Source organism: Pezoporus occidentalis, unplaced genomic scaffold, assembly GCF_034315485.1.
Source record: "Pezoporus occidentalis ecotype Australia unplaced genomic scaffold, CSIRO_AGI_Poc_V1 ctg121, whole genome shotgun sequence".
Classification (NCBI taxonomy): Eukaryota; Metazoa; Chordata; class Aves; order Psittaciformes; family Psittacidae; genus Pezoporus; species Pezoporus occidentalis.
Genome location: NW_026913006.1, coordinates 2452374 through 2480260, shown reverse-complemented (window position 1 = coordinate 2480260; position 27887 = coordinate 2452374). Strand labels below are relative to the sequence as shown.

General features: G+C 41.1%; 2 long non-coding RNA genes across 2 annotated transcripts in view; one reads left to right on the top strand and one right to left on the bottom strand.

Annotated features, from left to right (window-relative positions):
• Positions 1-27887, bottom strand: part of LOC134157868 (uncharacterized) — a 75270-nt gene that overhangs the window by 11647 nt on the left and 35736 nt on the right. The gene's annotated exons all lie outside the window — the stretch shown is intronic.
• The window catches only part of LOC134157852 (uncharacterized), a 32040-nt gene continuing 8489 nt past the window's right edge, over positions 4337-27887 (top strand). Inside the window, exons 1-2 of the long non-coding RNA XR_009962491.1 lie at positions 4337-4723; positions 25580-25635. This is a non-coding gene — a long non-coding RNA (uncharacterized LOC134157852). The remainder of the gene's footprint in view (positions 4724-25579; positions 25636-27887) is intronic.

Genomic DNA, 27887 nt, shown 5'->3' with positions numbered 1-27887 from the left:
GATAATCTGTATTGATATCTAACATGGCTTTAGGGAAGGGTTTGTTCCTCGTATTGTTTCAGTTCCTCGGAGCGCACCAAGCCTTCTACATATATAGCCTGAATAAAATGTGGCTACAAAAGGAAAAAGATAACACTGATCCTACTCTAAATAGTATTTACTACTGTGCTCATCCCTTCAGTGTCTGAGACAAGATATACTATTGCTGTTGCAGTACAAAGTTCATAGAATATCAAGTGCTGATAATCTGTTCTTGGAGTCTGTAAATGTACGTACAAGTGGGTCCCATCCACAGCTGGCATCTGTCTGGCTCCAGATCTGGTCCAGTAAGTTTCTAAAGAGTAGCTCATGACAGATCATTGAAAACTTCCAAATAAAGTCCCAGGGCACATGACAGAAATGGCCGAATGGGACAGCACAGTAGAAGAAAGAAATTCTGTGGGTTCATTTCTTTAAAGCATAGAAGTCATTAATCATTTCTATTCCTTTCCATTTGAAACAGCTGCTTGCCTGCATTTGCTAAGTAACTGCTTTTCCAACCACACAGAAACTAAGCTGTGGGCCCCAGAATGCTCATGCTTCCACATATTAATAAACAATTTCCCTCTTTCACTGTGTCAATGAGAGCACGTTAACATTCTTAGCATCTGGTTTTGGTAGTAAAATAAAACTCCCATGTTTCCACACTTTCTGGATTCCTTCCAAAAATCTTGGTGGAAGCAAGGCCAGGCAGCCTGGGAAGAATACAGGGATGTTGTCTTGGAAGCTAGGGACCAGGTTAGGAAAGCTAAGGCCCAGTTAGAATTAAACTTGGCTAGGGGTGTGAAAGATAACAGGGAGTGATTCTATAGGTACACTGCAAATAAAAGACAGACTAGGGACAATGTGGGCCCTCTCCAGAAGCTATCAGGAGAACTGGCTACCCTAGATTTGGAGAAGGCTGATGTTCTTAATGACTTCTTTGCCTCAGCCTTCACTGGCAAATGCTCTGACCCCACCACCTAAGTCTTGGAAGGCAGACACAGGACTGTGAGAATGAAGACCTTAGGCCCACTGTAGGAGAGGATCTGGTTTGCGACCATCCTAAGAACCTGAACATGCACAAATCCATGGGACCTGATAAAATCCATCTGCGGGTCCTGAAGCAGCTGGCAAATGAAGTTGGTGAGCCACTGTCTGTCATATTTGAAAAATCATGGCAGTCAGGTGAAGTTCCCGACGATGGCAAAAAGGGAAATATAACCCCCATTTTCAAGAAGGGGAAAATGGATGATCCAGGGAACTACAGACCAGTCAGTTTCACCTCCGTGCCTGGCAAAATCTTGGAGCAGATTCTCCTGGAAGGCATGCTAAGGCACATGAAAAACAACAAGGTGCTTGGTGACAGCCAGCATGGCTTCACTAAGGGGAAATCCTGCCTGACCAATTTGGTGGCCTTCTATGATGGGGCTACAGAACTGATGGACAGGGGTAGAGCAGCTGATGTCATCTACCTGGACTTGTGCAAAGCATTTGGCACTGTCCCACACGACATCCTTGTCTCTAAATTGGAGAGACATCAATTTGACGGTGTCCTGGGTTCAGCAGTAGCAGTCATTTTTCTCCTTCTTGGTAGCTGGTGCAGTGCAGTGTTTTGACTTTCAGCTCGGGAACAGAGCTGATAACAAGGATGTTTTGGTTTGGCCAAGGACTTTGTGAGCCTCATGCTCTGCCAGGGAGGAGGGGAAGCCAGGAGGAAGCAGAGACAGGACACCTGACCCAAACTGACCAAAGAGGTATTCCATACCACAGCACGTCATGCCCAGGATGCAACTGGGAGTTAGCCGGAAGGGCTGGGAGATGGCAGGGTTGGAGGAGGTATCGGTCAGAGCTTGGTCGGGCTGGGGGGGCGAGTTATCGGTCAGCTGGTGGTGAGATGATGTATTCTCTTCCCTTGTTATTTCCTTTATCATTATTATCACTGGTGGTAGCAGTAGTGATTTGTGTTATACCTTGGTTACTAAACTGTTCTTATCTCAACCCGTGGGAGTTGCATTCTTTTTGATTCTCCTCTCCGTCCCTCCGGGAGCAGGGGGAGGGCAAGAAAGGGGGGCAAGTGGGCGAACGAATTACTTGACTGGGTTTAAACCACGACAGATGGATGGACCACTCGTTGGATAAAGAACTGACTGGATGGCTGCATGATTTGTGGTTAATGGCTCAATGTCCGGTTGGAGACCAGTAACAAGTAGAGACCAGTCTTGTTCAACATCTTTGTCGCTGACACGGACAGTGGGATTGAGTGCGCCCTCAGCAAGTTTGCCGATGACACCAAGCTCTGTGGTTCGGTTGATGTGCTGGAGGGAAGGAATGCCATCCAGAGGGACCTTGACATGCTTGTGAGGTGGGCTGATGCCAATCTCATGAAGTTTAACCATGCCAAGTGCAAGGTCCTACACCTGGGTTGGAGCAATCCCAGGTACAGCTACAGGTTGGGCAGAGAAGAGATTCAGAGCAGCCCTGCGGAGAAGGACTTGGGGGTGTTGGTCAATGAGAAACTGAACCTGAGCCAGCAGTGTGTGCTCGCAGCCCAGAAAGCCAACATAAATTCTTTACTGTGAGGGTGGTGAGGCACTGGAATGGGTTGCCCAGAGAAGTTGTGAATGTTCCATCCCTGGTGGTGTTCAAGGCCAGGCTAGACAGAGCCTTGGGTGACATGGTTTAGCATGAGGTGTCCCTGCCCATGGCAGAAGGTTTGGAACTTGATGATCTTAAGGTCCTTTCCAACCCTAACTATTCTATGATTCTATCTTTCTTACTGCTTGTCTTCTCAACTGAGGCTTCAGAAGTTTAAAAGCTTGAATTGAAAAATCTCAGCGGCCTTCTACCTGTCAGCTGCTATGTAGGATGTTGCTCTTTATCAAGATAGAAAATAATCTTTCCCATCAGGCTTGTTTGCTTATCTTCTTGTGGAACAGAGCTGATTTTCCATGGAAGCTCGTTACCTTGGGAAGCACGCTGGTCTGTTGCAATTAGTGAAATGCCAGCCAGCAGGTGGAGACGCATGAAAGCAATCTCAGTTCATAGCCAGCCTGCTTTGACATTTCATTCCCATAGCCCTGGCCAAGTACTCAGGCAGGCCAGAGCCAGAAAATATAGCTATTGGTTTCATGGAAGAGTTCAGAATTAAAATCTTGGATTGCTAACAAACATGTGACAGAGCAGCTTCTACTGTATGACTGCTCTGCACAAAGCTGCACTGAAGAGCCATCCAGTCAGTACCTTTCATGTATCAGTGAATCGTGGAGGGAGGGAAGCTTGCTGCTGACTCTGGGCTGACCTTGATTCATTCAGTTTGTTCAACACTTTAGAGCTGCCTGTCAGCATCAGCTGTGCTGAATGATGAAAGGAGCCACACACGCTCTGGTTTATGCATATTCACTTTTGGCCTTGTGCTGTGCAGTGATGGGGCTCCTATGGCTCAGTGGCATGCTTCAGCCAGACGCATTTCTACCTCTGCTATAAAAGTGCAGCTTGAGATGGTATGAAAACAGCTTTGCTTCCTCTGTTCCTTTCATAACTCCTCCCATCCAGTGTTTCCTCTTTCAGAGTGGAAACACCATTGTAATAGCTATTTCTGAAATATCCCTGCCAAGATCAGGAAGTGCAGAGGAATATATAAGTATGATGAGGAGGAAAGACAGTTTGCAAGTTATTTTGGGAGTGGGGAAGTTGTTTACAGAAGTTTGGGAGAAAAGCTGAGGATAATTCTGTGTTGACTTCAAACCAGTTATTGGGTTTCTAGCTCTACTCTCTCTGCTCTCCAGAAATGGTAAGAAACTCAGTACTGGATCTGCAGAATACCTAATATGAACCAATTGTCTTCAGTGGAAATACACACATAATGGAAGCCAAGCCTAAATGCCACGCTAAAATACAGTATGCTTGCAAACTCCTCCCTTATACCAAAAACCAGTGCTGAGACTGCAAAAGACAAATTTTAAAAGACACCAGTGACAGGACACACATGGAGATGTGGAATGAGTGAAGGGTGCAATTAGTAGAGCTTTGAAAATCTACAAAAATCATCTGCAAACATTTTGAGAGATGTCAGTGTTTGAACCCATGATGTACTGGCAAATTAAATACGTTGTGGAGATAGTGGAAACCACCATCTCTTGTTTTGCAACTCCAGACCCCTAAACGTTTAATTATATGTGGTGAGTTTGGATAAATTATCAGAGTTTATTATTTTTCCTTTAAATGAGAAAGGCTCTTGAAACCTTTAAAATTCCTTTTCAGTGCTTCTAAAGAAATGTATTTTGCAGTTTTTCCATCCTTTTGGATTCCTCTTCTCCACCACGTTGCCTCTTGCACTCTTTGGACCATAGAGTTTAACATGCCATTGAGGAGACAGCCTGCATGCAAAGTCCCTCAAACATAAACACACTTAAAGAAGAGATTAATCACAGAGTGTTTCCAAATGCTGAAGTCACATTCCATCTGCTTCCATCTCCTTATCCAATGGTCATAAGCTTAGATGTTGAATGGGCATACCTTAAAGTGAAGATTATGAAAACATACATACTGCTCAACAGAGATTCATCAGCTTCCAGGCTGCCCCAGAGCAGTTCACCTTAGAGTGACTCAGGCTGTGGACTTTGAGAATGCTGTGCAGGAATTTGCTACATAAACCCACAAAACTATCTTAAGGTGACTTCTCTGGTGATTAGGAATGACTCAGGTATTTTTCTGCATTTGCTGTCTTTTTGAAAGTTTATTATATCTTAACTTTTAAGTTATGCATAGAGGGATTTTTTAAACTCTGGCCCTGATTTTCCACTCGGTTTTACAGCACTGTAACATCAAGGACTTGTGTGCTCTCACCCCTACAGAAGAATCAGCCCACATGAGTGGGCTTGTCAGCAGTTTACAGATGACAAGGGTCACACACACTGCTTGGTGATAAGGCAAATTATCACCATTATTCCTTGACCTATTTTTTAGCTTGCAAATGACTGGGTCTGAATTCCCAGCTTCAAAGTGAAGATACTGTTTATTGATCTATTGTATAGGATTGCCTTGAAAGAGTTAGCATTTATCTTAGATGATTCATAGATTGTTCTGATGATGGATGTATCCACTAGTTTGCTCTGTGTATGAATGTGTGTATCTGTCTTGCTCTCTGTGCTATGTTTGTATGTGCATATATACACATATATATATAAGCAATGGTTTGCTTTCATGGCACCCCCTTTAGAGTCTTTATTTCATTTGTGGATTTTTTTTAAAGAGTCACTATTAATCAAGCAAAACTTAATGAGGCAGAGAGGAAAAAAATCTTGGATTACATAGGGAGCTACCAAAGATGTTTGAAATAAAGGACAGCTTATTACATAGCGAAATGGAGTAAAGGTGCAAAAGGAGAACTGGATTCAAATGCTAAATTATATGGACATACTTAGTATGTTCTTGGTAAATTGCTTAATTTACATGGTGATTCAGTTCCCCATTTATAACATAGGCACAACGCTTGACAGCCTTATTAATACAAAAAAAAATCTATGAATGGATACAGACTGTAGACATGATGGTGATGACAGCTTCCTCAGAACTTGCACAGTTTATCCCTCCCAGCCAGATCTTGCTGTTGGATATAATATTTGATTCTGCCTTAAACAATATTCTCTTGCAGATCTTTTAAAATGTTGGACTGTGTGGCACCTATTCAAAATGGAAATAGGTCCTCATTGGGTTGTGACAGAAGACAATGAAATTAATCTAAGGACATCATCCCAGTGTACAGTTGTAGGGCAAACAACCAAAATAGTTGTCTCACAACAAAATAGGTCTCTAACAGAGCTGTATTTGCACCAATCAAGCATATTAATGAAGTAATTATTATTTTTTTGAAGTGTCACTTTGAAAGGTATTTTGGAAGCACCTAACTTGGATCTACAAGTACTGTTCAACAGCAGGCTATGACATCTACTTCCACAGAGTATCAAGTAGGTGCCATTTAATGCATAGAAAAGGGTGCTACAAATATCTTTCAATCTGAAGAGCAATTGTATGCTTTTTCAGATCCCTCTCTTCCATCATTAGTTTTATGGGTCACATGGATGAATCTTGTACCTATGTATTAATGACATTTGATTTCTGTTATAAGCTTCTCTACCCACAAATACATGGTGGTGTTTTATAGAATGCACATTTCCATAATCATTTCATATGTTTTCAGTCTTAAAAATAAAGTTTATATAATGAAAATACAATATAATTATACACATGAGAGCTCTGGTTTGGAAGAGCTTCAGCAGAATTCTTAGATAAAACAAGCCCCCAACCACAAAAGCTACATACAGTGATTTGACAGTCAAACATATATAATCACTTATGCTAAATTAAAGGCAGTGTCACCACGTTAAAAGCAGCACATTGAAATCCCTTATGTCACTTTTGGCCAACAAGTGACAAATATTGTAAATCTAACCAAATGCATCCTTGAATAAACTTTGAGCCACTTTTTCAAAAGGTGCTTGGGGTGGTGAGTTATATAAGGAATGGGAGTGCAAAAGAGACATTTATATATGGTTAGTTTATGATACTAATTGAGCTCTCTTCTACAGTTAGCAGCCTGGTCCTGTTTTTGCTTGGCACCAATTTCTAGTACCCAGAAGTGAACAATATGAGGGTTGTCACAGCAAAAAAAGAAAAAAATCATCCAGAATTATTGTATTAGGCAGAACAGAGATGTTAATATCCATGAAGTGAAACCTTGTGTAGGTGGTATTTTCCTTTTGCTGTTCCTGCTAACATCTCTTCCCAAAACACATGAATCCTTTTTTATTCCACCAAAACTGCAGAAAGTCCATGGGCAAGATTCTCTCTCCATGGGTACAGAATTTGTAGCTCCAAAAATCAGCATCATTCTGCTGCTGAAAGCAGCAACAGGATGATGGTGATTTACACCAGATACGGATCTGTTTCACAGCATGTTTCAGTCTGAATTCACAAAGCATGGAGTAATGTGAAACAAGGAAGTGACTTTTGTGAAAAGCATTTTGGAAAGGAAAACCAAAAAATGATGGATGTACCACTGGGGCAGAGGGAGTGGAGCCCCCCTCAAAGAAGACCTTGTAGAGCTGCCAACCTTCCCACAAAATGTGCTGCTGCCCTCAGATAGGAGGGGAAGGTTTCCCCAGGACAAATGCAGCCACACCAAGCACCCTAATAACTACTTGGTAGATATTTTTATGTACCATCACATCAAAACCAGACAGAACTTCCAAAACCCATCATTGATTAATGAGGAAAGAAGAGAAGGAGAATGGGTGGGAAGAATAGTCATTGTGCACTGCCGTAACACTGGGCAGTAAGCCATGCTATTCAACAAATGAGACAATACATTAAAAAACAAAACTTTGCTTTCAGGGGCTTTCTATATATATCAAGATCTTCATTCACAGACAACTGAAGTTAATGAGGATCTTTCCTTTGACTTTAACCAGCTACTGGTCCAGCTATCACAAAAGAGTTAATACAGCTTTGCACTTACTCAGTGTCTCAGGACTAGAAAAATGCAACGCTGAATGCAGCATCAACAGTTAGTTACTAACTGCAGCTAATTCTTCAGAATACACAGTCATTTTGGTCACCTGTATGTACTACATTTTATTATAGACGCTGTTAGCATGACCCAATAGATGGGAGAAAAGATTTAACAGAAGACAGAAAATATACATGCTTACAAGAAAGAATAATCAATAATTTATGTTCCACCTGCCATTGAAAGCTCTGCAAACAGTATTACTTGGAGGTAAAGTCTGATTTTCAAATACCTTTTTGGAGCTTCTTTCTGTTTCTTTCCCTCTGGAAGCAATTAGCTCAATTATATGATAATTCTTACATCTTCAACTATGCAACTGGCGATATTACCATTCCAGTTAAATATGCAGCAGAGCTACTAGTCCTTTGTGAGGAATGGGATTGTTCATTTCAACAGGAGCTTGGGGTGGGAATAGTAAATTATCCTCTTCCAGATCCAGATGTGTTAATGGAAGAGGTGACCCTACCATTTTACCATTAGTTTGCTGGGATGTCCTGCCCTCACCAATCTGCTTACAGAGAAGGAAGTATGAGGCCTTCCAAATTATGTGGGACAAATGAATTGTGCTAAGTTAAATTCTCAGTCTAATTCTCTATTAGCTATGGTGTGAAACTCATAGGATAGTGAGCAATATGGGATCTCCCACAAAATGCAGGAAATGTGACACATGTAGGACAATTAGAAGATGTACACATAATTTACCTGGGGTCTGCCATTTAATGCAGGCTAGGATTTGAAACAGTTTACTCTGCTCCTGTGAAACCCCACTTGGAGCACTGTGTGCAGTTCTGGTGTCCTCAACATAAGAAGGCCATGGAGCTGCTGGAGAAAGTCCAGGGGAAGCCACGAGGATGATCAGGGGGCTGGAGCACCTCCCATATGAAGACAGGCTGAGAAAATTGGGGCTCTTGAGCCTGGAGAAGAGAAGGCTGTGTGGAGACCTCATAGCAGCCTTCCAGTAACTGAAGGGGGCCTACAAGGACTCTGGAGAGGGACTCTTCATCAGGGACTGTAGTGATAGGACAAGGGGTCATGGGTTTGTTAAACAGGGGAATTTTAGGTTAGATATAAGGAAGGAGTTCTTTAGTGTGAGAATGGTGAGGCCCTGGCACAGATTGCCACAGAAGCTGTGGCCACCCCATGCCTGGCAGTGTTGAAAGCCAGGCTGGACAGGGCTTGAGCAACTTGGTCTAGTGGAAGGTGTCCCTGCCCATGTCAGGGGGTTGAAATTAAACTATTTTGAGGTCCTTTCTATGAATCATTCTATGATTCTTTGATTTTATGGTTTTGCCCGGAACATATTAGGAATCCTCACAGGAATCTCTCAACAGGTCAGCTGCAGGAGTAACATTAGAGGTGGGTGGCAAACAACTGAGAGGGATCCAGAGGGAAACCTCTATCAACAGCTTTATTGTTAGGCACCAGGGAAATGGAAAACAATTCCTCATTCTCTCTTAAAGGTATTTCCTCTGGGGAGTGTCTTGACCAGAGTTTTTTAACCATTCAAGATGCACCACAGTTGCAAGCTTGGGATCAGATCCCTCCCTTAGAACCATGAGAAAGTGAGAAAGTAACTTCTGTAGTACAGTACCAGGTGAAAGCTGGTGGCATTGCTGCATGCTCAGAATCTGGGGTGGTTACATCCTTAGACCTATCCAGAAAACCTCTCTTAATGAAGCTGAAAGGGTTCGTAAAACTCAGAATCATTAACAAAAAAAATGGTATTTCATTAAGGATCAGGACTAAGGACTGTTTTGGAGGGGAACTTTGTCAACAAGTCAGACACAGTTCAGCTGAAACAATATTCAGGTGTTTCTACAGTACAGGAAATGCTTGGATCACTTTTTCCCTTCCTCTTACATATAATTGCAAGCATATTTAATATCCCGGACACTTGGACTTGGTAATGTGGACAAGAAAGTAATGCTGCTGACATTAAGTGATGGGTTGACACTGGGAAGTCAAACAGCAGGAGCAAATTAAGGTGCACAGAAGTTACTGTATATATTTTTGTTCCTTCAACAATTGTTCAGTGACAATATATGACAGTAAAGGAAAAAAATAATTCTTCTTATCATACTTGAAATAAATATCACAAGGATTATGTCTGTTTCCCAACCAAGAAACATCAGGCTTAACAATTTCACTGTAGAAAACAGGAATGGTTTCTCATTCAATTCTACACTTAACTTTACCTGAAACATCAAAGATGTGGATGGTGTCATTTTTTACTCTTCATGGCTGGAAAGACTTTCTCTTTTAATCTGAGTTTTCTATTTTTAAAAGAGGCTTTTTTTCCCTTCTTACTGGAGAAGAATGATTAATCTGAAAGTTTGACCTTGTTTGAAGCCAGTGTAGCTCCTCATCCAAAAACTAGGGCAGAGGTGCTCACTATGTCCAGTTGACTCTTCAGCTCAAGTAAAGATGTACTGAAGTTTACTGCCTAAACTGGGGTACTTTCTAAAGCAGAATCCTTGATTATCAATGTTAAAAGCATTAAAGGAGTAAGGAAAGGGTCAGATAACACCTAGGAAAAGTAGGTTGCTGGAGGAAGGCAAAACAGCCTGGCTCCCTCTTGATTCTGACTAGGTCAAAGGAAAAAGTTGAGGCACTGGCTTCTGCTTACATTTTTTTTTCCTTTCATCTTATTGATAGCAGGAATACAAGTCCAGCTCTCCAAGACTTTAGGTCCAAGTTCCTCCCTTTGCTTTCCTCCTACCCCAAGACTAGTCCCTTTCCTCTCTTTTATCCTTACAAAGCAATATTCAACTCTGCTTTTGCAAAGGCTTGAGCTGACTCTGTGCAGAGGTAATGGCTAGTTGAAGGAAGACTGAAATGTTCGTTCATTTAAAAAAGCATTCTGACATACCAGTAGGTAAAGGTTTCTAGTTAGATTACAGGAAAAAAAAGACATCATAATTCTTCTTGGTTTTTGTTAGGCCTCGGAACCGAATGATTTTAAATTTGTGCACCTGAAGAAGCATCTACATCTCTGTTTCAAGAAATTGCCAGGTTGGGAATGGTTGCTGCTGGTTAACTTCCTTGGAAGTTCGTCAACTCAAGTTTCATGATTATCTTACATAAGGCCTTGTAATAGTAAATAATGGTCAGGGTTTCAATTCAGGAAGAAGTCTTCAAGGCATTAGAAGAATCTGGCTGAATACTAAGTCAGGGCCTTCAAACCCAAAATAGTTCCACTGTCGTGCTCCAGCAAGATCTCTGTAAGGTTCCTGGAAAATGCATGGGGCTGTTGAATGTAAATTCAGTTGTAAAGGTGAGGTGAGCTACTAGTTCTGAGTAACCACACACGTCCATCGTGTACTCAGCCACACTGAACTTCCAGTCTTCAGCCTTCTCCATCTGCTCCATCGATTTCTTTCTACCTTTTTTTTTTTTAAGGCTCCAATTATGCGCAAATCAAATGAGTCCGTTTCTTTAGGTCCATTAATTATTACATTCCATTTACATTTTCTGTTTACTTTTTCCCTTCTCTATGGAAGCTATTGAAGGTCTGATGATTCAAAATGCTGTGGGAACACTATGTGGCTTTCCTTCTTGTTTGCCCATTGTAACAGAGCTCATTTTTCAGTGGAGGTTTCCCATTATTTCCAGGAAAAATGTGGTCAAACCCATGTACTCCCAAACCTTTTGATCTCCTGAATCCTCTTCATATCCCAGATAAAAAAGTCAGTGATTAAGACAGAGTTCCTAAAAGGACACATAGTCAGGTTTCCCTTTGACCAAAATGGTTTCTCAGTGAATCAAACCTTTCTCAGCTCAGGGGGCGCTTGACAATAGACCCTGAAAAGATGGATAGAGCAATTGTCCTGCTTAGTGATCCACGAAAGGAAAGGGGTCCTTAGTGAAGGGAGACCTACACCAAGTCTGACCTGACACTGCAGGAGTAAGACAATAAAAGGTCAAGGAGACTAACGAGAGGAAAAATGCAGACAATAGGTGCCACAGCTAGCACACAGATCCTGCTATGCAGACTATGGGGCAACAACGTTAACTGCCTCAGACATGTGAAGGGGAAGTGAAGCAGAAAGAACTTGAAGTTTCCTTCTTAAGAATTGTGGCCCAGCATCTTCAGGATTGACCCAGGCCTCACAGAGAGGTCAAAGTGATGCAGCTAGACCTGAGGTGAATAAAATACAAAGATTATCTAATTGGGAAGGAGAAAAATATAGATGTATTTTAGACCGAACAAAAAAGGTTATAACTTGACAGTTGGGATCTGCAGCAAGTTCCCAAGGCATTTTGGGGGAGGAAGCAGAGACAGATTTTCTCTACTTCTGTTTAAAAAATCCCCAAAACTTGATATCCACATACATGGAGACTTGCAACCAGTGTATTTTTATTTTGTATGAACAAAAAGGTTCTTAGTTTACACTTTTACACTATCTGGGACTCAACTGAACTTCCTTCAAGTGCCCGGAAGTTGTTTCTTTCTGTGTGTGAAAGAATTATGGTCCTTGTGATGGGCCTGGAGACAAAAGGAGGACTCTCTGTGGCTTCTGCGTGCATCCCTGTCGTCAATGGCATCTCTATTATCACTTCTTTGGAGCTGGGCTTTGCCTTGTTAAAAGGAACAGGCCCTTCCTACTTAGGTCACACAACTACTCTGAATATGACTTTTGCATGCCTACACCAACAAGCCACTCTCAAGTTAACAACTCACATTAAAAAAGCTTAATCAGAGGAAGACCATCTCCCTCAGCTGTATTTGTCAGATAAATAACTGAGCGTTTTTTCCATTTCAAACCACATTTTTCTTCTTTTTAATGACCTTATCTTTTGACAGCAGACATCCTAAGCACTGAGATTTATCAGAGTATCATTTCAGTGATAGGAGCTGGCAGATGGAATAAACATTTTCTCATCCCTAAAAGCAAAATAATGCAGCATTTCAAAATTCAACAGGTTTAAGGAAGACAACTTGCTTTGCTTTGGAACCTTGCACAAAAATAACACTTTCCCAGCACTGCTGTAAATCAGGTGTAGCTGAAGACAGAGGAATTGAGTGGTAGTATTGGTTAGAGGATGGTATGCAGAAATTGAACAGCACACCTGGGTTTTAATCCCAGGCCAATTGCTGGCTTGTGTGATCCCAGCCAAAGCCTGAGAGCTCCCTCTGCCTCAGCTTCCATCTCTGGAAACTAAATCCAGTTTCTTAAGAAACTTTTTGGATCTTGGGTTAGAAGTGCAGCAGATTATTATTTTCACCTATTTATTTTATTAGATGTATATCAAAGGGAGAGAAAATTTAAGAAGCATATGTTAGTAGAGGAATGGTGTGAATTTCACCTGGCGTTAGACAACTACTGAAAGTTACAACTTAAGAGTAAAATACTTTTCCTTATTCTGAGATGCTGACTGAATCAAAAGCAAATTCTTTTGAAAGCCATCTCAATTGGAAACTATTAGGTAATTTCTCTGGAGAGTGAAGAAGGGGGTAGACAATATTCCTCCTACAATTACTGAGTCTTCTACAAATGAAAAGATCTCTTAGCATTCCAGTGATGACCACAGACATTGATGAAAGTTGTGTTTCTCATTTGACTTCTTCTTTTTTAAGTTTCCACCTGTGTAACTCTGTATTATTTGTTATTATTAGCTCTATAGAGTACAACACTTACAGAAAAATGAAAGGCAGACTTCTCATTTGAAGAGCTTGCAGTTTTACCTCCGTTAGTGCTGGAAGAAATTCTGTTCAAGATCAAAGTGTAAAGCGACACATGCCGCTAAAGCCTGTAAAGTCACAAAAGCACAAGCAGAGAGGGAAGTAGGTATTTATGTTGTGCTATGAATGAAGAAAGGATTGCAGTGCCTAGTTTTGCTGAACATATGGTTTTGACCAAGCCAATCTGATCTGTAAGCTTGATCAGGGATTCAGGATAGAGTGAAACACAGACAATTAAATGCTCGCTCAGAATGCAGTTTCTAAACCATAGTTTGAAATCCAGGCAGGCACCTCACTAGAGGCACTGGGTGTTAGAGTAGCTCCCTGGGCACTTTGATCCAAAGCTGGTGAGCACTGCAGTTCTGAACTTACTACCTGTACTTGCCAGGAATCAGCAACCACACATATCAAGACAGAAAAAGCAGCAGACTACCTGCTTTGGCTCTGGGGACATGTAGCATCTAGCATCTTATGGTCTATGATGGAGAAGATAATGACCACTAATCTAGCCTCAAGTGTTGTGCACAGCTCCACACAGTTATTGTCACAAAGGGATGTCTCTACACTAATCTAGTGTGCACCTGGAGTTTGGCTCTGCAGTGAATCTTCTGGTTTTATCTCTTGCTGTGCTTTGGTTCACATTGCAGAGCACATGGACTTGATTCCTTTCAGATCCATCCAAACCACTTGAGGTTGATTCCAGCTCCAGGAGTGAACCAAACTTACATACCAGTGGGACTAGACTAATTCTGGTCCAAAGTAAAATCCCTAAAGCACTGGAAGCATGGAGGCTGGGACCTTGACTCCAACATTTTTGCTGGACAAATCTGCTTCTTTCAGGAGTCAGTACTTGCTAGTGGTGACATGGCTTCAGCACGCTTCCCTGCAGCACTGCAGACACCAGCAATTGAGCACCATGGCTCTGAGCTGAAGATTGACTCCCTCCACTCTGCTGTCTTGCAGATCATTTCCCATCAGGTAGAACTGTTTCATCTGGCCTTCTCTTGGTTGCTAAGAGCTAGGGCCACAGCCCAAATTTTCTTAACTGCCACACATACTACTACTATGATTCATCCATCTAAATCTAAGGTAGGCATATGCCTAATAGCCAGTGAATCATGTCATAGAAGTGCCTGTTTTTTTCCACTGACTTTGCTCATCTAGACTAATAAAGACCAGCTAAAGTGTCATGGAACCACTTCCACAGCACATGTCTGTTATCTCCATTTTTCAGATTATGTCTAATAGGTTTAAAAAACACTTCACAAGATGTGGAAGGGAATAGTAATTCTTCTAATCATTCTGCTGGCCGGGTTTTTAGCCAATGTCATACAGGCGCAATTCACATATAAAAATAGTATATCTCACCTCCTCTGTAGGTGATAAGGACCCCTGTGAAGCTCCATTCTAATCATCACTGAATTTTGAGTTTTATTAGCCATTGAAATAATGTCCCAAAATTTATAGTATATTTTCCCTCACCGGAATATTTTAAATCAAGATGATATCTGTTTCCAAAAGACATGCTCTGATTCAAACAGGGATGAATGCCAGGGGACTCAGGAGGCCGGCATGCTGCAGCAGCTCACTGTGGCTCATCACAGCTTCCTCATTTGCAAGCTGCTGGTGGGAATCAATGTGCTTTTTCCATGCAGGATGCTGCTTTGAAGGACCAGAACAGCACTGAAGGTGGGTGCAATGAAGCAGGAGGTTCCACTGTCCCCAGACTCACAGGATGACCATCACCTTTAGAGGTATGTATAAAGGTTTATTTGCCCGAAGCTCAGAAGCCTCACTGTACCAGAATTTTGTTTGTTTTATATTCATTTTTAATTCTGATTTCGAAATCATCCCAAGGAATATCACACGTGACATACTCATCAATTTGTTCTGCAGAGGCAAAGAGATACAATCTTTAAATGTATTTATTTAATAGTATTTTCTCTCTTTAATAATGTTTAATCTTTAATATCTTTTCAAAAGCTTTGCTTCATTTCTCAGGAGGAAAGAGTTTGTTAATAAAAATGGAAATTTGCTACATGGGGCCCAAGACGTAACATTTAAACAGTTGAGATGCTGAACATTTTGCTGTATTAAGTCATAAGTTTGGGCCACATACCGCAATCAGTCTGCTCTAGACTCCTGATGATGTGAATAATGTGAATGCCATATATAGGTCAGCGACAAAATTAGCTAATATTTAAAAGGAACTGTATTCAGAATACATCATGATTTATAGGGCTCCCTTAAGACCATACCCCCAAATATTAGTACTTTTTTAACTGAACACGTGAATTGCTACGTGTTTTGAGAGCTATGTGAATTACTTCAATAACACAATGTTCTCCACCAGCTTTTGGCCAATACCTGGCATGAATATTGCTGTTAGGTTTATCCTGAAAAATGAAGAATACTTCATGCCCATCGGACAGACTGTGAGGTGGGTGGTGCCATATTAACCAGCTCAGTTCTTCTCAAACGTTTCTGACACCGTGGCCCTTAGTAAAAGGACAAGACCAGGTTGGACAGTAAAAATTGCCATATAGAGGTTAATTATTCACATGCCTGCTCATGCTCACCATTCCTGTTTGGTTCTCGTTCATCCCCCTGCTTGAATTTGTTTGCCGTTCCCTTTTCTTCCTTCTCAGTGGCCATTTTTGCCCCTTTACTCATAGTTTTATGATCATCTATCATCTAATATATATCATGTTTATTACTGTGACTATATATAATACCATTACTGATATCTTATACTCCTCTAGCACCTTCCACTTAGCTTTTTCTATGCTTTGCATATGCAATAACAAATGAAACATCTCAATAACCTTGCGAAGCAAGGATGGCTCTGTCTGCTTTACATGTAGGTCAGCTACTCTGAGATACGTTACAGTTCATGACTTGCCCAAGGTTACATAGGAAATGTGTGGCAGAACTCAGAATGGAATCCAGATTTCATGCTCTCCTGCCTTGACAACAAGGTTATCCTTTCTCTTTGTGACACTTTTGGGCAATTCATATGTATCTACACATATGTTTCAAATGAGGTAAATTTCCATGAACTTAGAGTTTTGAACAAAAGTGGATGTATAAATGACAAAGGGCTAAATTATTGAAAAATGGCAAAAGCTACTTGGAGATTTGCATACCTGGTCACAGTAGTTGTATACCTAAATAACTAATTGATTACACGCATAATCGTAAGAACTGTGCATTCAGTTTTCTGAAAATAGAGACCAAAATGCACAGAAGGGTAACTAGAGAAAAGGAGAAGGAAAAAGTTTAATGTAATACACATGTACAGTGAGCATGGGCTTAAGCCATAAAGGATGCCATAACTGGGCCCAGTTCTGGTGCATGCAGTTCACAGATCTTGCTGTGCCCATGGTCACCCTGATAAACCACGTTAAAAAGTGTTATAGCTTCATTTTCCTTCCTCGAATAAATATTGAGTCTCCTCTTAAGAGAACAAATAGGTATGCTCATCACTCTTTTGTTCACCTTTTTAAAATAAACACAATTAGGAAATTTGGGGATTTTTAAGACTGTTTTCTGTTTGAAAAGGGCTTATAAATTTAACCCCATGATGCTTAGAACTTTATTCAATAATGGTGCTAAGAGATGCTGAGCACAGTGGCTCAGGAAGGCACAAAGAGACATCCACAATGAGATCCCTGAAGAATTCAATATACTCCTTACCAAAATAAAAAGTTACGGAAAACTTGCATTTAGAAATATATAGTGCCAAATATATAGTAATAAATCAGGATGTAAAATAAGTAATAAATAATCAGTGTAAATCAGGACATCTTGCTTGCATCCCAAAACTGAGCTGTGGTGCTTTACACCGAGAGAGGATCTGACCTTTAGCATTCAAAGTGGCAAAACCCCATGTTTTCATTTGCAGCATGTCTGGGGCAGATAGAAAAGCCTTTAGGCCTGAAGGTCCTCAGTGCTGGGTTTATGTTTTTTGCTTCATTGAGTCCATTCCTCTCTGATTTGATAATGAGAGAAAAGTGTGCTGTTAGCAGCTCCTGAGCAACACTCTGCAAATCTAGGAAAAGGAAAAATCTTTAACAAGAATTGAAAGGAAATCATTGATTTATGGCAGGAACCTCAGCTAACCATAGATTAATTAAAAAAACAGTACAAAGATGAACATGGGTTGAGAGATGAGAAAAGACTGAATTTTGCCAGAAGCAGGACTGTTCCTGGGCTGGAATGATAATAACACCTGGCCATCTGCATACAGTGCAAAAACCCTTGTGTTGGGAAATGAGGAAACTTTACAAGGAAAATGAAACCAGCAAAGTATCATCAGCAGCTGTTCATTCTGGAGATGCTGTTCAGGGCAAAACATACACATGTAATTCTCTTACATCATCTATATAGGTGTGGTTTTTTCCTATTTATAGAGTTAATACAACAACAGGAAGGTAATCAGGGAATGCTATACAGCCAACATACTTTGGAAGTTATAACAGGTATCTCTTGGCACATGGAAAGAAAACACAGAGGAAAGGGAGGATCTATCTTCAGTTACAGGGGTGGCAGTGACAGAGCTGCTCAGAGGAAAGGACAGCTAATGGCAATCCTCAGAGGCCTAGAGCACTGTTGGCTGGCAAGGTATGTTCATGAATTAAAATTTGGAACAGTCCAAGAGGGTGACAGCAGAAAGCTGATGGAAGGCTTGGAAGAATGGAATTAAAAAGGAATATCCTCTCTCCTCCTCCCTCACCTCTGTTTTCTACTAGGAGAGCATTTCATGCCCAGCCTGCCCAGCCACAGGGATGCATGAGCACTGCTTAAATCTCAGAGAGGTACAAACACTCACATGCAACCCCCTGCAAAAATGGGAAGCTGTATCACTGCACTGCACACACACACACCCCCCCCCCCAATATCTCATTGCATTCCTGTTCTTTGCCTCCTTTCTCTAGGCTAGCAGAGAGGGCTGGGGGGCATGGGTGACCTCGGTGGGGTCAGGCCTGTAAGTCTGGTTATCTCCCCTCTGCCAGACCTTCAGAGACAAGCACAGCTGCTGCTCCATCAAGGCCTACTCCTCTCCCTGTGGCACAGGAGATGATGCCATAGTGAAGAACTGCTGTGAACATCCGCTGCTGTCTTAGCCCCTCTCTGTAATAAGCCCTGCCAGACAGGTCCTAACACAAGACCTCCATGTGCCATGGTTTTGTTTCTTTTTTATTCACCAAGATTTCTACTGTTAATCTGTAATTTTCTATTTATTGTTAGCAATAAAGTGTCTTGCAGATAGGTAGGAAGCCAAAATCCCAGCCCTGAAAATTCTCTAATGGAGACATGAAGTTTTTGGCAGAGCATCTGAGGCCGTTGTGGAGAGCAAAGCAGCTGCCCAGCTTCTGTGTTCTCAACACACACAGCTTCAAATGGATAGAGAGCAAGGAGGTACAGATCATGCATGCCAGGGAGTGGAAATGTTACCAGGTTTTAAAATGTGGGTTCATTCCCATGCTTTAGTGCTGTAGTGAAACTGGTGGTTGCACTTTGTGCACTAAACATTGGCTTTCTTAACTATCCATCTCCTTTAATTTGTAGAGTGGAGGATTTTTTGAATCTGGATATTGTGGCTGTGTTGGTGAGGCAGTAATAATTTGGAGCCAGTGTTATGAAGTGCTATTTAGTAATGGTGAGTTTATACTTTTGGTTATTGTGTGCATTCATTTTCTTATGGTTTTGTAATTATTTGCATTGGTAACAGTAAGTTTATGACATGACTTCATTGTCGTCTTCATATTAAAGAACAATATAGTTTGCAGAGCAATTATAGGAGATATTTTTCTCTATAAGCTACCTTACCATTCAAACATAACTAGATGATCTTAAGGTCCTTTACATCCCTAACTATTCCATGATTCTATATAGGCTGCTTGCAGTAGGAAAACAGTAAAATAAACTTACTAAGGTCAAGAGACTGTATTTTACAAAGAGGAAATAGAGACAGTGTGTTCCAGCTGTTCACCCAGCCTTCCATACACTTTAACAGTGAATCTACCACATAGCTTATAGTAGGGGAAAGATGAATTAGCATGGGACCCCAAAGGAACAATTTATGTTGGACAAACAGTGACAGAGCTACTGGAACCTCTCCTTTTTGCTTAATTTCAATCCAGTCCTGTTCTGCTCATCACTCTGTTACCCAAGTACCTCGTCTATAGTCACTACCTGACTATACAGAAACTTGATTTTTAGATCTGGAACTACCAGTGGCACATCCTTTTTAAATAAATAGTCGAACTCTGGTATTTCTCACAGATTCACACAAAAGATGAGGCTGGATGAGACCTGCGGAGGTTATTTTTTCCAACCTCCCTGCTCAGGCAGGGCCACCTACAGCAGGTTACCCAGGATGTGTCTAGACAGCTCATGAGTATCTCCAAGGATGGAGAATCCACAACCTTTCTGGGCAGCCTTTGTCAGTGCTCTGTCATCCCCATTTCTCAAATAGAAACATATAATCTTAAATCCCTCTGCAGGTCCAGTAAAAATGTAATTTTTTTTCAATTTTCAAATCTTTGCACCCTGTTAACTTATCCCCATGCCAGTTCCAAGGAGTTCCTGGTAGCTACTGAAATATTTCAGTCTCTACAGAGTTGTTGGATAAACAGCTACAGGCAAGAGTTTAAAATCTCCTAAAAGGTGTAGAAGCACAAGTCCTGGTGAAATTTACTGTGATTTAAAACATCATTCATTAACTGCCATGAAGAGATCCCACTGGATCCCAAAAGCAGAACATCTTTATCCAGGCAGCACACTACTGGACCTCAACAGTCCTGGCTCTGTGGTTCCACTGCTCCAGTAAGAGTGAACTCATTTCCAGATAGCTCAGGTTTCCCTGTGCCACATCCTGCTTCAGACATTTTCTTTGGTGTCCTTAAAATATTTTCCTTTAGTCATTAGGAATGAGTCTTTGGAATGCTAAGGAATTGCAGTAACACATGAGCATTAAACTTCAGTGTTTTTCCTCCACTGCTTGCCACACTGTATTGTAAAAAAGCTAGAATTAGGGTACTCTCAGTAACTTTGTGGTGAGAAACAAGAAATAAATGAAAGAGTAACTGTGTGTGATCACTTGGCTAACAAAATAATTACTCACTGAGCAAACCTTGAAAGTTTTCTCCTTGAGTGGAGGATCCCAGCAGTGGAAAAAAGGCATTTTTGAAATAGTGGAGGGAAGTTCACACAGATGGCATGAGAGAACTGGCATTGTGCTCGAAGATGTAGTGGGGCAGAGGAAAAACTGCCCTAAATAGAATGTACAAGATGCTGGGTTTAATTTAGGTGTGCTATTGGCACTTTTTGTTACTGGAATGAAGGGAGCCACAAGTCTGCAAATGAAGCAACCTGAACCCTTCACCACAATCATGGAGTGTAGCAAAAGTGCAGTGGCTCAGCATTTCCAGGCTTTGATTTCTTTTTACTCTGTCTTGCCAGACTCTGGAGTGCTTTGTCACCTATTTAGTTGCTTAAAGATAGCTTTTAAAGTACAAAACATCAGCCCAGTATTGAAGCTGTAAAGATTTAAAAAATTCCAGCCATTCCTTTGGTTTAGCAACCATAAAGTTGTTGCAACTGTTATCATCTATAGTGGTCACAAGGAAGTGACATTGTCCAATCAAAAAACCCACCACAAGTCAAGCCACTTAACAAGGACATACTTTAGATGATGGCTTGACAGCTTTTTTCCTACTTTGTATGAACTGACCAAGTTCAGTTGTTTTTTAGAAGCATTTGGAGGTGTTTGGGTGTTTTTACAGTACAAGAGAAAGTGGTGACTAATATACCACCCTTCTCCTTGCTTCTGAAAATGTGCTTTCTCATAAAACTACTGGAAGAACAGAGAACTATGGTTAGTAACTCCTTGATAAAGCTGGATTAAGATTTTGCTTTATTTATGTTAGCAATAATCATTGTGCTTTAGTGGCATTTGAAACAGCTGGAACCTTATGTTTCAGCTGATGTTTTGATATGTCATTTTTTTTTATTGGACTTTGGTCCTGATTTCCTGGTCTATGTGAAACAGACAAACCATTTATGTATTCAGAGGAGTGCTTTTAATTTAGGAATTTAGAGAATTACCAAAGGTGGTTGTTTTAAGTCTCTGCCACTCATTCAGATACCTTAGTCACTGAAGGCTAGGTTAGGAAACAGATTTAGGAACAGAAGTTGGTACAGAAGTCAAATTCAAGTACTGTTTCTCTAAACTAAAACTAAACCCTGAAAACCCTCACTCAGCTAAAGTACTTAAACACAGTAAATACAACCTTTTTCCCCAGTGTCCTGGGTTCAGCAGTAGCAGTCATTTTTCTCCTTCTTGGTAGCTGGTGCAGTGCAGTGTTTTGACTTTTGGCCTGGGAACAGAGCTGATAACAAGGATGTTTTGGTTTGGCCAAGGACTTTGTGAGCCTCATGCGCTGCCAGGGAGGAGGGGAAGCCAGGAGGAAGCAGAGACAGGACACCTGACCCAAACTGACCAAAGAGGTATTCCATACCACAGCACGTCATGCCCAGGATGTAACTGGGAGTTACCTGGAAGGGCTGGGAGACTGCAGGGTTGGAGGAGGTATTGGTCGGTGCTTGGTCGGGCTGGGGGGGGGCGAGTTATCGGTTGGCTGGTGCTGAGGTGTTGTATTCTCTTCCCTTGTTATTTCCTTTATCATTGTTATTATTAGTGGTAGCAGTAGTGGTTTGTGTTATACCTTAGTTACTAAACTGTTCTTATCTCAACCCGTGGGAGCTGCATTCTTTTCGATTCTCTTCTCTGTCCCTCCGGGAGTAGGGGGAGGGAAAGAAGGGGGTGAGTGAGTGAACAAGTTACCTGACTGGGTTTAAACCACAACACCCAGCTTTAAAATATCACACTTTTGAGGGCACATGCTTAAAGGCACCTGAGGCTTGATAAAGCTCAGTAGTGAGATACCACATGTATGACCAAATTCCTGCAAAAGCTCTACACCAGGAGTTCCCTTGCTGGAGGAATCCAGCTGGGAGATGCCACTGTCATCTGAGGTTATTGTCCAGGGCTGAGTGAATGTTTGCATCCACAAAACTGAAAAACACATAGATGGAGCATCTTTAGTTACAGCAAATTGGGGCTGTCTGGAATATCACTGGAAAGAGTTAAAAGGGGTGCATGGACTGCAGTGGCTGATTACTTTAACTCTGCTGGGTGTGTTACAAACCTAAGCAGTAGATTAGATGTCAAGTTTGTTGTACAATGGCATAAGTTTCTAAACTTTTCATGCTGCTGCTTATCTCCTGAGAGCATCTGCCCCACTGGGCAGGGCTTCCAGGGTAATTGGAGTCTGAAAGGGAAACAGCATAAGCTGTGGCATTGCAAGAACTGGCAACTGTTCCTAAACCAGCCACAGTACTTAACTAATCCTCGGCTTTTGCTTCCAGGTTGCAGAGCATGAAAAGCTGCAGATTTTATAACTGAGGGTCTAACTGTTGAGGATGTAACCTCTGGAGGTTGCAGAGCAAAATGATTATTTTATAGGGGAAATCTGAATATCCAGAGGACATGAGGAATTCTGAAAAGGGAAGTAAAAGAAAAACATTTATGACCTATCAGGTGCTGTGTAACAAAACATTGCCCATAGTCTGTGATTTCAAAGTCAAATTATTTGGGAAAATGGGCTTGAGACCTGCAAATACTAATAGGAATGCTATGCATGTTGAATCCTTGAGATATTACAAACATGGCTTTTCTATGCCATGTCAGAGCACAGGATGAGTTTCACCAACTGGAGCAAGTGGTAATTGTGACATCAAACTGAGTTCCCTTTAATCTATCATATTTTTGCTTTCATTTTGTTCCACTTATCCAATATACTCTTCCCCAGCCTTTTGTGTATAAGGTCAAACTTACCTGTACCATCAGGAAAACGAAAGACTGAAATCCTCTCTGCTATGTGTGAAGGATGTGTAGATCTTCAGTGAGGACTAGCTGACTAGCTGGAGAGTCTCAGGTCTGACCAGGCAGAGGTAATGTTGGTATGAAAGGGAAGCAATCAAAAGGAAGTACTGATAATATCTATCACCACTGATGTCTATGTAAATAATTAATAGATAAGGTTTCAGGAGATAAGTTCTCTAAGGCAAATAAAATTCCTTCTTTTTGTTCACTGTAAATGGTTTCCTTTGTAGAGTTCTTTGTATCAGCTCTTGACAGCATCAGTCCTCTACAGGGTGTGTGCATTGGGTCCTTGTTATGCAGGTTTGCATGTCAGGGTTGCCAGAAGGCTCAGCTCTTGCCTCTTAACCTTTAGCCCACAACATGCAGCATCTGAGTTTGGTTCTTACAGATACCACTTTTCTTTCAGGTGTGAAGTTAGTAACTATTACCCAAGACTTTTGTCACTTTGAGATGTGGCTGCAGTGATGCACTCTAAGCCAGGGCAGAGCTGAACCTTCTGTAGAGTGCATTGGGCAATGCAGATGGAATGATAGCTACCCAACGGTCTTCTAATTTTGGGAATCTTAGGTCCACTGAGGTCCAATTTATGCCTCTGAGGTCCACTTAGGTCCAATTTATGCCTCTCCAGCCCCAAATGTAGATAATGACCATGTGTTATATTTGCTGTGTGAATGCAGAACTGCTACAGAACAGCAGGCTATAATAAAACTCGAGGAAATCCATATCCCACTGTCATTTCATACTGGATATGAGGTTTGACCATACTGCAATGTGGGATGTGTGGCTAGGTTGGAGGGCCTTTATGGATAAGACATTGGGCACAGTCAGAAAGAGAAGCTAATGACAAAATGTCCTAATCAAAGCCCAGTGAGTTTCAGACTTTTCCTTCTCAGTGAATGTCTTATGGTTTTTATTTCCACTCCCAATGAAAGCACTAAAACAATCCAGAAAACTATTACAAAGCATGACCAACAAATAACTGTTGGCCAATCAACATTATTCGTTTGAATAAAAGCAAGATTTTAAATCTAGATCTCAATTTGAAATAACATGGAAAATAGGGGAAAAAAATTGCAATGCAAAATGGCATTCCAAAAATGTAGTAACATTTAATTTTCAGCAGGGTGATTCCTTGGCTTTTCTCTTCAAAAGGAACATCACACTTACGCAGATGTTTTGTCTTCAAGAATTGGCAGGTTTGGAGAGTCTGACTGTAACTGTAAAATACCTAATGATATCTTAGCATGGTGATCTAATCCCAATGAGTTTTAAGTGTTGCTAAGAACCCAGAATATCTAAAAATATCTGAAACGGTCCTACAGAGAAGGTTGTTGTTTTTTTTTAATTGATCAGCCAGAGTATTTGCATGGACAAAATTATAATAAGGAAAAGAAACTTAAAGAAGTTGCACAGATTTTCCTCTTGGTCTAGAACTTGTCTTTATCAGAAGACATTTTTTAACTGAAGTGGACCAAGCCACAATACTGCGTTCCTTTGGACAGTCTGTGGTAGCTCACATTAATTTTCACAGGCTAAGCCTGAGGAAATCTTTAGAATATTTTCTGTTCAACTGAAATGGTATTCCAGAAGAGCACTCACTTATGGATGAGGTAAAGACTGTTTTCTGGTCAGCTTCAGCTGCAGCTGATTGCATTTTTAGCATTGATTTGCATGGCAGATTGTGTAGCACTGCTCCCTACTGCTTGACAGGAGGAGAGAATTCAGGCCCTGTGGCTGCCCACTGGGATTAGACCCCCAATGACACCTATGGTTTCACAGCAGCAATTAACCTCAACAGTAGCTTTTGGAATCAATGGAAATTAAATGCAGATAACAGGCATTAATTGAACAGTTATTGGAAATAATTTAAATTAGGTAGAGTTGTGACTTAGTTAATGGAAATTAATGACTACCATTTGGGTTATAAGCACAACTGCTGGAATGTAACAGAAGTCAATACAAGCAGTTACAAATGGCTGAGATAAGGAAGTACTTATTGATATTAGTGATCTTTGATATTTTCCCTTGGAACTACAATCTAATACAGACCTTATTGCTGTGGACTTCACCTAGAGTACAGGGATAAGAAATCGTTGCTAATATTATAGATGTAAAGTGTCACTAATCTGGTAATTAGCTACACTGGGTATTGAAATAATTAATGCTGTAGATCATTCTTAATTATAGTCTTGTATTTACAGACCAACTGGAACCGAGGCTGTTATTGATTAAAAGAGGTGCCATATTGCAGACTTTTCTAACCCCGTAACTATATTGTTCTTGAATTTCATATAGCTTAGATTTTTACATCTGATTTGAATTACTTGAATGTCTTAAAGATCTGTGTTCCAACCAGATGCGAGAAATGGCTTTGGTTTGGAAAGTTTCAAGGAAGGACCACCAAATAATGAGGTAAAAAGCAAACTCTCTATTATTTTTCCCCCTGCACCTTCAGTGGAAAATAGAAAACAAGACAGAAGTATCCCAATTTATTAATATGATTTGGGATCCTGTCAGGAAAACGTTCTCTATCTGCTAAGTTTCTTTATCATTTTTTCCAGCCTGAGGTTATATGCTGGACTTGATAAACCTCTGAAATTGAAAGAATTAAACATTTCTGTACATGTATTACTATTTACTGTGCTTTATGCATGTTCTGTCACAAAGCCAATGCTTTGACTTTGCAGCATTTTTGCTAGTTAAGCAGTGCAGGCTGATAATTGCAGTAATTGCCTGTACTGCTACAATACATATATTCTAGTTAACCATACTAAACCCACAACCTTTTTCTTGTAATTGAACTTCTGGATTTTTTATTTAACTTGGCTATTTCAAAAATAAAATTCTAAATTTAATTCAACATTCAATTAAATAGGAAGATGTTACCTCTTTAAGAGGAAGATTATGTGTTACTTTTGTACCGCATTTTGTTTTGTTGTCTTTACTTGATGGAAATACTTTATCTCTCAGAATGGTTTTTGTGTTGCAAAGTTATGTGAGAAAGATTAAAGACATTCTGGTTTTTGAAATGTTCTGTGACATGTAGAGAAAATCCTCTATTCCTGTGAAAGTTTCATTAGTGAACTGGAATGGCTGCTAGAAATTGACCACAGAAAGAGCATGAAAAAAGCAAAGTGAATTTATCTACAAAGGGTAAATAAAGGTTGGAAATTTCTTTTGGAAATAGTTCTAAAGCTCTGTCATACCACTGAAAAAAAAAAAAAAAGACTTAACTAGGTTGTTATGCCATATACAATGCTTAATAATGGTATGTATTTCAAGCTAGTGGTAAAAACAAAGGAACTGTAACAAGCAGGTTACTGTCAGCTCACAAAGATACCATCTTACTCATCTGTGAGAAGCCCATTGAGTACAGAGACCACATTTCAAGTACTGAAACGACTGGAAAATACAACTGGCATTATTCCTTTTAATTATACCTGGTGATTTGTTTCAGGATTTATAATTCTGACCTTGATATACTATAAACAGAATTTAATAGGGATTAAGGTTGGTTGTGTGTGACAACCCACCTTAACATAAACTCGTCTGCAAAAAGATGCCAGGTTACAGAATGCCTTCTGCCCGTTACCCTTCATTGCCAATGGCCACTACGCTGCTTCAGAGAGCTCCTCCTGCCAAGTGACAACTGATCATGCTATGAATGAGCCTCCTCAGGATATAAAACACTGTCTTACTAAGAACATCAACATTAGCACTATTTGGGACTGACAGATGTGACATGCGCAAGTTCAACAAGCAAGTGGCAAAGCACCAGTAGAGAGACACACACCCCCCCCCCCCAGGTGACTCAACCATTATGAACCCCATCGTCGCAGGAAGGCAGAGGCTTGCTGACACTGGCTGGCTTGTGAATTTGGAAATGGGCAGACTCCTGAGGCTCTTCTGCACCCAGTGGAGGCAGGTTCCAGCCTGGAAGGACTGTTAAATGCCCAGACCTTACACACAGTATGCCCTCCCTGGCTCCCAAACTGGTGTTCAGGGGATGTCTGCTCACAATGAAAAAGCTGGGGCTGCCTCTGCATCTGCCATGTACCCTGATGTCTGAAGCAGAAACCAGAAAGGTGCCAGCATCTCTACTCCCAACAGAAACAAAATGCTATGAATCAAATATTTTTCTTACATGCAGCTCTCAGATGAACTGAACTGCCTATGACCTGGTCCTGCTGGTGGCTCCTCTCCAGCTGGAAATTTGGGAAAAGATGGCCATGTCTCCTTCAAATTCCTTTCCGCATACCACACACACACACACACACACACACAGAGTTGTGAAGTGGTTACATCCTGACTGAGGGTTTTGTTACAGTTTGGGTTAAGCCTTGTTGAAAATGGTAGGTGTAACCACCGCCCTTCTGAGCTCCAGGAGACAGTTCAGCACACGTCTCTGCCCAAAACAAAGGCAAACGTAAGGTTTGTAAGGTTGCTCAGGAATGTAAAAGGTCTGAGTGGGGAGCCTGGTTGCGTTTGTTTTGGGCAGGGATATGTGTGGAGGAGAGAGGGAGCAGATTGAGCAGCAGAGATGGAGCTCAGGAACAGACTGGGAGGAAAGGGAGGCAGTCCATAGGCACTCTGGTGCACAGCTTTGGGAGGAGCTTGGGGAGAGGGCTTTCAGTCACAGGTTTGCTGGAAAGACCTTGGGAACA